Raw genomic sequence first — 13128 nt, forward strand, 5'->3', positions numbered from 1 at the left:
ATCCTGTGATGCTCACAGCTACAGCAACAAGCCTCAGGTAGAAGACTCACTTCTAAGGCCACAGCTCCTCAACAGTTTGAGCTCCCCTGAAGTGTGGGTCAACTCCACCATGCTTCCTTCTCCCCAAGCTCCTTGCACTACCACTGATGTTCATCTGGCCTCACAGAAAGCAGGTTCAGAGGGAGGATTCCTCCAAAACATTCGTACCTTGCTCTTGGCCAGCTTTGCTGCAAGAAAAAAATCATCAGCAGATGAGATATTTGCCTGCACTGTCTCAAGAGAAGAAATGCATCAAAAGAGAAGAAAAGATGACCCAAGACCTCTTTAGGCTCCAGTGAAAACAAACTTGAAGTTTGGGGTGTTTCATAGGTAAGATGCAGACTTAAAACTCTTCCCAGCAGTATTCAGCCACATGAAATAAATGCTTTGCCACATCTTACAGCAAGGTATTCCACATGCAAATGTTTGCTCTTCAGCTCTACACACTAAATGAAAATTCATACATCAGTGCTAGAGTTTTTGCCTGGCCATCACCTAAGCTTCTAATATTGCTGTTTCACAACTTCGTGTGTAAATGCTTTAAAGAAAGGGCAGCGCAATTTCAGAGATTGTAAAGATTTCACAGTTACTCTCCACATAGTGGTGAAAACATGGCTTGAATTAGTAACATTTAAAGAAATACTGTATATGCTGAATAGACTGTTTCAAGTACATGCATCAATTTTAAGCATTCTATCATGAGTGCTATTTATTGTGGGTTACATCTGCTTTCTGAATTTGAAGATATAGTATTGCAATACTGGATGCCATTTAGAAATATCTGGAGTCCTTAATATTTTGTCCATGCTGTATGTTTAAAAAAATATTAAGTAAGTGTATCAGTGGAATTGTTGAGGGGTAATGAACCAAAAAGTAATCATTAAAAGTAGTCATTAAAAGTAAATAAATACTTGAGGCAGAACACTCAGAGCAATTGGATCCATAATCTCAAATACTCCTCAAATGCCCATACCTACACTTAAAAATCTGACCAAAAGATCATTTTTAAGCACTTAATAACAGTTGTGGCTGTAGATCAAATACACCAAAAATATTTCCTCCTATAAAATTTAAATCCCTGATTACTGATGCTGCAGTCTTCCTCTTGATACCATTCCTTTTAGCTTTGGCCATGAACTAGCATTGTTCCACAGAGACAGACGAAAAAACATGCCCTTACAAACATGTGCATACAAACACTGCACAAAGTTTCCCAGTAGGACAAACTGTGGCAAAAAAAATTGCTGAAACATACCTTTTGCTGCACAGTTGAGGAAAATCATAAAGCCCCAAAGTTATTGGCTTAGTGGCTATGCATGTGATTGTTAACAATCCCTCAGCATCCTCTGCAAGCAACACTTCCACAAAAATTTTTTAGAGTTTTTAAGAATTCTGGAAAAGATCTTGTTAAAGTTATGACACAAAGCAAAACGGATCTATGGGGAGATTTTCTTTCACAGTGTGTATTTATACTTTTATCAACATGCTTTTGTGAAGATAAAAAAGTAAGGTGTATAAATATAGATAAACATATACAGGTAAACACACACACAAACACATTTACTTGTTTGTACCTTGCCACTAAGAGTAACAGCAGAAATAATAATTAACAATGGATTTAGAGTGAAGATTTATGGGAGTTTGTACAATTTCCAATGTTGCTTTACTGTCAACAAAAAACTTCCTTTCAAGCTAGGGAAAGTTATGCCTTATTGAGAAACATGGACAGTATTTTGAAGCCTGGGTGTTGTGCTTTGTGTCTTAGAAAAGTGATCCTGTTCAGCTGCTAGCTGGAAAGGGTTTTTCAGACACAAGCAGCTGTCCAGTGTGCGGCTGCCCTGTGCTGCAGCTGCCTGGGGACAGCCCACACCCCCAGGGCTCAGGCTGCCTCAGACCACATCTGACTGCTGAGGCCTCAGAGGGGAGATGTGATGTCCACGCTCTTCCCTTTCCCTGAAACAGAAGGCTGTGCAATGAAGCATTTTACATCCCTGCATAATCCTCACGAATAACAACTTTACCTATTTTACATCTATTTAGAGGGGGTTTCAGGAGCTCTTGGTGTTCAGATCACTGTGCAGAGGACTATCCCAATTTTTATCTACTCGCAGCTTCAATCCTGTCCATTAGTGGCTCAGCAAAATCCTTCATTTCCAATTTCCTTTCAGATGCTTTGACTCTTTCTCTTCCTCCTTCAATTTTCCTCTTTCCAAAGGCATAAATTGCAGCTGTTCCCTCTTGTCCTAGAGCAAATTGCTCAAAAGACAGGAGCTCACATAAGAATCAGGAGCAATCTTCCTGCCAGCTGCAGCCTTGTAGGACCGTGCAATGCACTTGTGTATACAAACTGCTTCTGCAAACCACTGTATCTATAGCATGTCTGAGGTGTATCTTCTGTATGTGGGATATTCTGATCTCTTCTACTTTATACTCCTAAGCTGTATTTCCTGTTGTGCTTTTGGCTAAAATGAAAAGTCTTTTTCTTATCTTTCTGCTCAGTGAGTGTTTAGTCAGTAGCAGTTCACTTTGTAAAAAAAAAATCTGCTGTCAAGTCCAGCACTACTGGATTTGTTTCAGACTTCTTAACCTGCATTTAGCATTTTTTGTAGTGATGTTAGCATTTTCTACCAGACATTCTGCTGAGGACATCTGGGACTTATTATATGTTGAAACCTAGAATGTCATACAAATACTTTTAACAACTTCAGATAAAATTTATGTGTTTCTAAGTTCAGCAAATACAAATTTAACACACAGCATATTGTGCTTTAAATAGGATGTGCAATCTCAGAGAGAAGTGAATAAGTCAATATTTAAAGGTACTCCTTGCAAGCATGTATACTTGCCTCCATACCTCCTCCGACATTCTGATTCATTCAACATTTTCTTTACATTTATTCATGTTCAACTGACCTTTAGGTACTCACTTAAGCAAACCAAGAATTTGCCATTTTTTAGACTCATCATTGGCTCATTGTTTACATTAAATAAATAGACCCACTTTTTCTTACAGGTTTCCATACAAGTTCACGTAATACTTGAATGGAAATTAGGTCTTCTCTGTGAGCCTTCAGTTGTAGTGGTTTGTGTTCTATGTATTCATGTTTCTTATTCTAATATTCTACAATATATTCAGATACAACATCTACCCAAGCGTTAGCTCCCAGTTAATAACTCACAACTGTTTCACCAGTCTCCACTGAAGTAGTACGTTTCCCCCTCTGTCAACTTCTGGCTTTTGGCTCTGAATAGAATTGTTCTTCATTCCTGTTTACTTTGCCATGCTGATAAATATACATCAGGCACTGTCAATGTGCTTGCTGGTTGTTCCATTTTAATTGTCCCGGTTCTGATTGCATACTTCTGCAAAACACTAATACACTTTGCAACTGTCTAATGTTTTCCAGTTGCAGACATATGTTTGGATCCATGCACCTTTCCCATTTCATGCTCTTGTTATTAACTCTACAGCTTTGTAGGCACTTGCTCTATAGTGTTTCTCTAATATATTTAACTTCCTCACAACCTTCCACTTCCCAGTTTCATGTTCCTTTAGCCAGTCTAATGTAACTACCTCTTGCTTTCTGGCATTTTTAAGTATGTTTCAATATTTTCATTTTCCTAAGTTCGATCTGTTGCTTTAGATCTTTGATTCCAATCAAAATCCAACCATATTTGATTTTAGAAGGTTATTCCAAACACATCATGATGTAATAAGCATAGTTACTGAACATCTGTATCCTCCATGTTATTATGTCCAAGTCTGTGGAAACTAAAATCCAGATACATACTATCCATCCCACAGAGGGGTGCTAGGTACCAGATGACCCCTTTTCTAGTAAACACGTACCACTTCCCCAGTCCTGCCCAATAGCTTTCTTCTGTTTTCTGACCCAGTGTACCATATCTCATCTCATCACCTGGCTCAGTATAGCACTTATCTTATAAACCCCAATATTATTTTTGATCTTTCTTAGATGGGGTTCTTGCTTCAACATCTATGGAATGCACTAGACAAATTTTTTTGTTCCTTGTAGAAAGGTAGTGATAAACACATGTACTGTCATAACATATAAAAATGAATATTTTACACTGTTGTTCATGCCAAAAGGTATTAGATTTAGTGATCCGGGATTTCTCTTTTCATCCAGTGATTACAACAGTACTCAGAAAGACTCTCATGTGATCTTGTACAGATGGATATTACTAAAAGAAAAAAAATATTTTAGAAGGGACATTTCAATAAATCACATTACATAGAACTGTTTTAATAGGTTGTCTCTGTGAACAGTAGATCTAGAAATCCATTTTCAAAAGCATAGGTACCCAAAGACTAGGGATCTATATACCTCTGCAAACTAGCCACTAAGCATTAAGAAATAGCCAGTCTGTTACAAGGAGAAAAATATATCCTATTGGATAGTATAATCTGCAGCCTAATCAAATTAATCTTAATGGGTGACTTACCTCCTAGTTGTGTCTTAAGCATGTGTCTTTTCTGGGGCATGTTAATACATAACCTATGGTCAATACAGTAGAAATATGCTGCTTATAAGGGAAAACAAAAAGGTAATATCTTATCCTGAACTGATGGGCAGATGTGAGCTGTTTCCAAGCTGGTGTTTGCTAGGATTTTAAAAAACCACAGGGAATACAATGAGTCACTGCACTTTAAAAGTAAATGCGTAGTTGACAACAGCTGAAGCCTCAAGGACCACAGACCTGCCTAAAGCGAGATATATGAGAGAAAAGGGTCTCGAACAAGGGGTTCCAACAACATTCCACTACAAGAGCAGCACGTTCTACCCAGGGATAAAATTTTTTGCTGGAATTGGTCCGGCCAGTCCGACTCATAGACTTAACCGTTCTGTAATACATTACTAGTAAATACAGGTATGTTTTCATAAAGCTAGTTATGAATAACTTTTCCATTTGCTGCCCAACTGCCTAGTCAGCATTCAGAATTAACAGAAGAGTCCCTACAAGAGCCCAGAAAAAGCCAAAAATTTAGTGACATGGATGATGGGGCACAGGGTACTCTCAGTAAGTTTGCAGATGATGCAAAACTGGAGGAGTAGCTTATACACCAGGGGTTTGTGCTGCCTTCCAGAGGGACCTCAACAGGCTTGAGAAATGGGCCAACAGGAACCTCATAAAGTTCAACAGCTGCAAGTGCAAAGTCCTGTGCCTGTGGAGGAACAAGCCCAGACACCAATATACGCTGGGGACCACTTAGATGTAAAGCAGCTTTGCAGAAAAGGAACTGCTGGTCCTGGTGGACACAAAGTTGAACACAAGCCAGAAATGTGGCTTTGTGGTAAAGAAGGTGAATGATATCCTGGGCTTCATTAGTTGTGTTGCTGAGGCAGGTGATCCCCTCTACTCAGCACTGCTCTGCCCATTTCTGGTCTCCCCAGTACAAGACATGGGTATACTGGAGAGATCCCAGCAAATGGACTGGAACATTTATCTAATGAGGTAATACTCAGAGGGTTAGGGCTGTTTAGCCTAGACAAAAGTCACAGGGGTATCTCATCAATGTGTGCAAATGACTGAAAGGAGGGTTCAAAGACAGCAGAGCCAGGCTTTTTTCAGTGGTGCCCAGCGACAGGACCAGAGAAAACAGGCACAAACTGAAGCACAGGAGATTCCTTACGAGCATCAGAAAACACTTTTTTACTGCTAGGGTGCCCAAGCACCAGCAGAGTTTGCACAAAAAGGCTGTATAGTCTCCATCCTTGTAGGGATTCAAAAGCCACCTGGACACAGTCCTGGGCCACCTTCTCTAGGCAGCCCTACTCAAGCAATGGTGTTCAGTTGCAATTTGAGTTAAGACAGACTACAAAAGTTGCAATACACCCATATTGATTAGTTGTCAACAGCTCACCTCTCACAGTGATTGTTACGGGTCACAGGTTCTCCCACTTGTCTCAGCTACACTGGGCACCAGTTGCTGCAGTCAGAGTCCAACTCAGCCAGCCCCACACAGGGCACCAGTTGGTGCCTAGCAGACTGCAACAAGGCTTGTTACCATCAGTCTACTGCCCATGCTGTGTCTCCTTCCTCCAGACAACCCCCTCTCCCACACTCCTCAGGGCTATTTAACCACTTAGCAGGAACGAGCTACAGCTGCACATCGTCCATGTCAATCAACCCCCTGCCTCTCAGGCAAGGCCACAGCTGCATGTTATCAATGTCAATCAACCCACTGCCTTCATTCCTCTACAGTGTTGGACCACATGACCTCCAGAGGTCACTTCTAATCTCAACCTTTCTGTGATTCTGTGTGATCTAGGGACCAGTTCAGAGATTAGGGAGGTTTCTTTCTCATGCAAAATCAGTTTAATACAATCTAATATGTTTAGAGATTGTAACGACTGGTAGGAACCACCAGTAATCAAACTCATGGGTAGAGGTAGCAAAGACTATCTAGAAGTTGTGCTACTAAGCTATGGAGTAAATCAAACACTACTGTTGCATGAGTTTTCATGTAGTGCCATACTGCATATCTTTTCTTGTTCTTGCTGTTTAATATCTTTAGCTGTGCTGCTCTGAGATTCTTATTGTTTTACTTCCTTTTATTGCCATACCCCATGTCCTGGGGTGCATCAAGAACAGCATAGCTAGCCAGTCAAACGAGGTGACTGTCCCACTCTGCACTGCACTGCTGCAGCCCTGCCTCGAGTACTCTATGTATTTTTGGGTGCCAGATTGCTATATCAGAAGGATGTCAAACTATTACTAGATTTTGTCCATGGAAGGGTAAAACTTACAAGGAGCAGCTGAGGTCACTTAGTTTGTTCAGCTTGGAGAAGAGAAGGCTGAGGGGTGACCTCATCCCAGCCTGCAGCTCCCTCAGGGTGGCTAGCAGAGGGGGAGGTGCTGATGACCTCTCTCTGGCAACCAGTGACAGGCACAAAGAAATGGGATGAAACTGGATCAGGTGAAGTTCAGATGGGACATTAGGAAAAGCTTCTCCACTAAAAGGGTGGTCAGACACTGGAACAGGCTCCTCAGGGGAGTGGTCTTGGCACCGAGCCTGTCAGAGTTCAAGATGCACCAGAGCACCTGGATGATGCTCTTAGTGAAATAGTTTAGTTTTAGGTAGCCCTTTGAGGAGCAGGGAGTTGGACTCTATGATCCTCATGGGTCTCTTCCAATGTGAGAGATTCAGTGTTTCTATGATTCTATACATCACAAATGTTTGATGGCAGAATAAATTAGGAGTTAATTATTCGTGCCTGGATAAACTGCCACCTTGTCAGCTGGCATGTGGCCATCAAGCCAAGACACTTCTTCCTACACACATATGATAAGTGCTATGCTGAGGCAGGTGATGAGGTGGTATATGGTACACTGGGTCAGAAAACAGAAGAGGGAGCGGTTGTTGGGCAGGATCAGGGCAGAGCTGCTTGTCCACTAGGAAAGGGGTCATCTGGTACCTAGAACCCCTCTGCAGGGTGGATAGTGTGTATCTGGATTTTAGTTTCCACAGACTTGGACATAATAACGTGGAGGATACAGATGTTCAGTAACTACGCTTATTACATTATGATGTGTTTGGAATAACCTTCTAAAATCAAGGATTCATACCTTTATAACTGAAAGACATTTGGCTCTGTGTTTTGGAAACTTAAGTAATGGATTTAAACTGTGGTAGTGTATAGCCATCAGATAGAAGAAACCAGTAGTCTCATAAATTACTTATCTTCAGTGTTCAGACTATCCCAGTTATAGCTCCCTATGCCATTTTTAAAATAATTGGAAGGTCTCATGTATGGTGGGACATTTTAAGTTCTGGTTTTTCAATCCCTTTCTGCCACCACTTGGAAGTGATTTCTTATTTAAGTCAGAGAAAAAAAAAGATGATAAAGCTGTTGGTTCTGGGAATTGAATTGCCTTCATGGAGGATTGAACATACTGCGTGAAGCTGATTAAAATATAAAAAGCAGGAGGAAAGCTGCTCTGTGTCTAAAAGAACATGTGGCTTTGGAAGTCTTTGGGGTTTTGAATTTTTTTTTTAATCTTAGCTGGAATGTGTTTGATGGATCAAATTCTGAAAGTCTGATAACAGCTAGATCAATTTAGTTTTTCTCTCTAGCTAATAGTTCTATGGAGCATTCATTGGACATATACATGCAACTTGTTATTCTTGAATGTGCATATTGTGAATGAAAGCCTGGGAACTGTAGCTTCTGAAATTTTGAGTGATAGGTATATATATTTCATCCTCATTGTTGGCAGAAGACAAAATTCTGACAGATTTGCCTGCAACTTGCAAAGAGGATGTAGTCTGTAAAAAGGTCCTTCAACATTCATATTTAAAGGTATTTGAAGTTGTCTGTAAATTTAGGGTGCTGGTAGGAGGACATGTAGGAGGAATGTCATTCTGGATATGAAAAGCTTAACCAAAATCTTTGGACTCTCATATTGCTGCAAACAAGAAATGTTTAGAAGTTCAGGCTGTTCTTTAGGCTCTCATTACTGAGATGTTTGGTGAAGTGTTTTCTTTTCATTTGAAACAGAAATTCAGAGCTGCAAAATGAACACTATGCCCTACCCCCACCACCTCCCCCCGCCAAAGTTATTTAGTTTAGTAAATGGATGCTAAACAGGAATATTTAGTAATTTCCATTCTCTTCAGATTAAGAATTTTTCTGTCTGGGATGAGATATCATATTTACAGATGCCTTAGCACAGATTAGAGATCAAATAAAAATAGCTAGGAGAGCAGAAAACTCTCTTTGTTAATGGGGAATCACATTCTGCTTCATGCCCCAATGTAACCATTGGTTATACAGCAAGAGTCCCTTAACATATTTTTATATAAATAGTGGATCCATAATAAATACAGAAGAGGGAACAATCTAGTTTTATCTATTTCAATGCAGCACAAACAATTTCACATACAACCTCCGAGACCATGAACTGAAAAAGAATAATTTCTAGGATACAGCCCTTCAAGTTACCTCAGCAATGTGTTTTAGGGAGAAGACTGTAAGAGATAAAGTTTCTCCTTTTCAAGGACAAAGAAAAGCAGAGCTTGGGCTATACCACACCACCACATTTTTTTCTTTTTTGGGAAAGGCATCATTTGGCTTGGCTGAAGCCCTGTGAACACTGCAACCAGCAGGCTCTGCTGGCTGTGGGAAGGGAGGGTCTCCAGCAATTAGAGGCAGCAATGTGCCCTGGCCGAGTCTTGCCAGATGTCTGCCTTGTCCTGGCCATCCACAAGGGAGTTGCACCAGATGGTGACTGATCATCTCACAGCCCCGAGGAATATGTTATGTCTTGTACAGTAACCCTACATAGGTTGTTGTGAAAGCATGGCTTATTGTGAATAACCTTTTCAAAGGCCCACTGCATTTTGGCTCCTATCGCCCTTGTACCTCTGCTGTTTCTGTAACACCACAATAAAACATGACTTGGAACACAGCTCAGCAGTATTCAATGCACTGTATTGAACGCTGTACAGTGTTCACAGCAGCTTGCAACAGTGCTAATACACAACTTGTTCAATTATTTTCACTTTAAAAAGCCATTATATCCCCAGTTGTCAGAGGGACTAACAGGACTCAACCTCCCTGTTAGCTCCAGGGAGCTTGCATCTAAAGAAAATCTACTTAGAGGGTTCAAATGGCCGGTTTCCTCAAAACAAAAAAATATATCTATACAAATTGTAAGTCTAAGACAGGATTTTGCTCCTTCAAGGGGCAGCAAAGACCTTTTCAAAACCATAATGACTTACTCTGGGGATTAGCCTGGCAGTGTAAGTAACTGGACAGGATTTCTTTCTTACTTTGAGTAGAAAGAGCTTAAAAGAATCACAAGCTAAGCAACCACAGCAATACAGAAGTAATAAATAATCACTTATTTTTATCCACAGTATGTAACATTTAAAAATCAACATTTTGCAGTAGATTATAAATTATCTCCTCTTTCAAGCATGTGTGTGGGAGTAAGGGAGAGTGGTCTTTCATCTGCCACATTTATCTTTCAAGTGCTGACTTTTTAATAGCAACCGATGGAACAACCTCTAGCATCGTCTGAGGTTCACTGCTCAGACCCTGGAAATGCAGCAAACTGCATGTTATTTCTTAGGAGGCACTGATGTGTATGCACATACGTATGTGTGTCTTTCTTGTAGTGAGGGGCCCAATACTGAACACAGAATTCTCAAGGAAAGGAACTTAGAGTTGCAGTTCAGCCTCTTATGATAATGACAAGGCCAACCTTCTCCGAGGCTTGCATATGACAATTGCATTATTAACTTTCCATTACTGCCAAGGAAAGTATCTTAATTTAGCAACTGTCTGTCACTGAGAGTGCTACTTGACAGCAGGGCTGACATAAATATTTATTGAACTTGCAGAGGAAAAAAATCTACTAAGTAGGATGGAGTATTCATTCATGGTGCAAAATTATCAGCTGTTTCACTAACCTGCTTCTCCTATTGATTGCATTACAGGAGAACCTGTTCAGGAAATGAGTGTGCTAAAATAATTGCCACTACTGCCACAAGGTGAAACCACAGCTAACAAAAATAATACTGTACTGAAAAGTCCAGAACTGCATTACAAGGATTCATATGTAACTACCTTGGAAATGGTCAAATTACAAGACACAGGGAACTTCAGCTTTTGCAATTTATGTAATCACTGTGTTTACTATTCCTGCTATCCAACCTTTTCTGAATTTTAATCTTGTGCTGCTGAAAGACAGAATAAACACCAGACAGGCTATCTTTAAAGCAAAAAAAAGTGCCGAGTGGGCTAGCATCCAAAGAACTAAGATTATAGGAATCTGTACAGCCAGAAGAAATAAATGAGCAGAATTGGACTTTTCCCAGGGTAAAAGAAAAGCATCCATTAAATCCTCCACTGTGCTTCAGCGTAACATCCACAAGTCACATCTCCCCTTTCCCCTGGCAGACATTTAATGTAGGAATATTCAAAAAAAGCATCTTCATTAGTTGTTTCAGTCCTTACCAGTGCAGTCTTCCCTAGCAGAGCGTCTGTATACCTGATTCAAAGGACTTAAATCCTTCCCTGCGGGCTGCAATGGCTTGTGACATCTGATGAACTGATACGAGTAGGGTGCCCTCCGTATTAAACTGAGTTGTTTTAAGCCCGCAGAATACCCCTTGGGATCCACAGACATTAACCTTCTGGATATCCATTACAGCTGATCTGAAAAATTTCATACTCCAGAGCAATCCACCAAAAATGAAGCTATGGCCAGACAGTACCTGAGTACAGATCTAAGGCCACAAGCTTAATCCTCAAAAGCCCTGAATGGCTCCTCAGACAACTGATGTATTTTCCAGTGAAATTTAAAAAGATCTATTTCTACATGAAGACAGAACTCTTATCACCTTAATAAACCTCTGCTCATGTCACAGACACGAGCAACCTGCTCTTGGTGATCTTGCTTAGGCAGGAGGGTTGGACAAAATGTCCCTTCACACCTCAACCTTTCTGTGATTCTGTGATACCAGAGCCCAAGAAGGATCCTCAAGGTTACCACTTCTGTGAGGTAGATTTCTAAATGTTATTTAGTAGGTCTTCTCAGAGCAGTCTTAAGAGATGCTGATGACTCTTGATACTCTATGCAAAATAGAGCCTCTTAAGAAATGCAAGGAAGGATGCTAGCTCTGTTTTATCGAGCAGTTCGGTGGTTTACAGGACTTCTTTAGAATATGAGAGATTTGTTCTTCCTTCAGCTAAAGGTTCATACCCTCCTGTTTAAAAACAGCTGAATCAGTAAGGCAGCAGAAATGCATTTCCCATCCTTCCTTGCAGCATGGAGCTGTGCTGTGGAAAGAAAGACAAGGGACATTGCATGAAAGAAAGAAAGTGCAGGAAATCACCCAGCCCAGGTGATGAGATCCTCTGTTTACAAGAAAGAGATATCGGGTCCTGCTTCCTGTTCCTAGCCTTCCCTGCACGTTGTGCCGAGAACAGTCATAAGACATAATGCATAAATAGTCCTGGCAGTAGAATCTGGAAATAAACGCTTTATTTCAAAAACAAAGCTTCTCCAGCTGCTGATTTTCCAAACAAACACAAGACCTCTTCTTCTCCATTTTCAAAAGACAAGTTAAGAAAATAGTTCCAAGCTTGAATCTTCATTTGACTCCGTACAACAACTCCACACTCATATGACTGAGTCCCCATGAATATTTCAGACCTACTCCTGTGGCTGCTAAGTCACACCCTCTTTTTTATGTCACAATTCTGAGACTGTATTAATTCTTCTGACACCTTGCGAGGAGCAGATGTAACTCATCTGCAGCTACATGTTCTAAAATGACAGCACGCAACTAAGCATCAGAACATTTTAGCCTGCTGCAGATCCACAAGAAAATTCCAGGGTCGAGGTTCTAATCTTCACAGTTTTCCAGCTCCATCACTATCAGACTTAACTATTGCTTTATATATTTTGTAAAACAATATAATACAAATAAAATAATCAAGGCTTACAACACTTAAATTAGCTATCAAATGCAGCAGCCTCAAAATACTCAGAATTACATTGGGGCATTTCTGTATTTTATAGGTTGTTATTGATGTCTGGATTTAAGCATGATAATGGGGGACACACCTCCCCCAAAACTACAGCAGCAGTAGTTTCTGTAGCAACATAAGCTCGATTTATTTTTAACTGTAAAATGTATATGATTTGCTTTGCAAGCCACAACCATTATAAAGCACAAAGGAATTTTCACCCAGTTATCCCATCTGATCACTGGTTTGGATAAACATGCTTCGCACTGTAATTTTGAAGACAGTGAATCTTCCTGAGTATGTAGCTGACCGCCCTTATACTATCCATTTGTAATGCATTTTAAGGACTGCATAACATTATAGTCAAGTCACAATTTTCAAAGCCCCCAAAGACCTGCAATGCTGTCCACATTATCCCTCCTTGCTAACGCTGTAATCTTCATGTGAGCTCGTTTGCTTATGGCTGAGTATAATACTAAAGACTTTTCAAAGTCTTACTGTAAAAGGAACCAGTTCCTATCATTCACTGCAAGAAATGTGACTTCTCAATAGAAGACCTGGTAACAAAGATGGATCTGGCTGA

The 13128-nt window shown here is 40.4% G+C and overlaps 2 long non-coding RNA genes across 2 annotated transcripts in view; one reads left to right on the forward strand and one right to left on the reverse strand.

The window, feature by feature from the left end:
• Positions 1-13128, reverse strand: part of LOC308063085 — a 384803-nt gene that overhangs the window by 320200 nt on the left and 51475 nt on the right. The gene's annotated exons all lie outside the window — the stretch shown is intronic.
• LOC308063084 overlaps positions 1-13128 on the forward strand; it is a 73589-nt gene that overhangs the window by 15457 nt on the left and 45004 nt on the right. The window contains exon 2 of the long non-coding RNA XR_013927842.1: positions 1-13128. This exon is cut by the window's right edge and continues 45004 nt beyond it. This is a non-coding gene — a long non-coding RNA (uncharacterized lncRNA).

This window comes from Falco punctatus (genome assembly GCF_963210335.1).
Source record: "Falco punctatus genome assembly, chromosome: 4".
NCBI lineage: Eukaryota > Metazoa > Chordata > Aves > Falconiformes > Falconidae > Falco > Falco punctatus.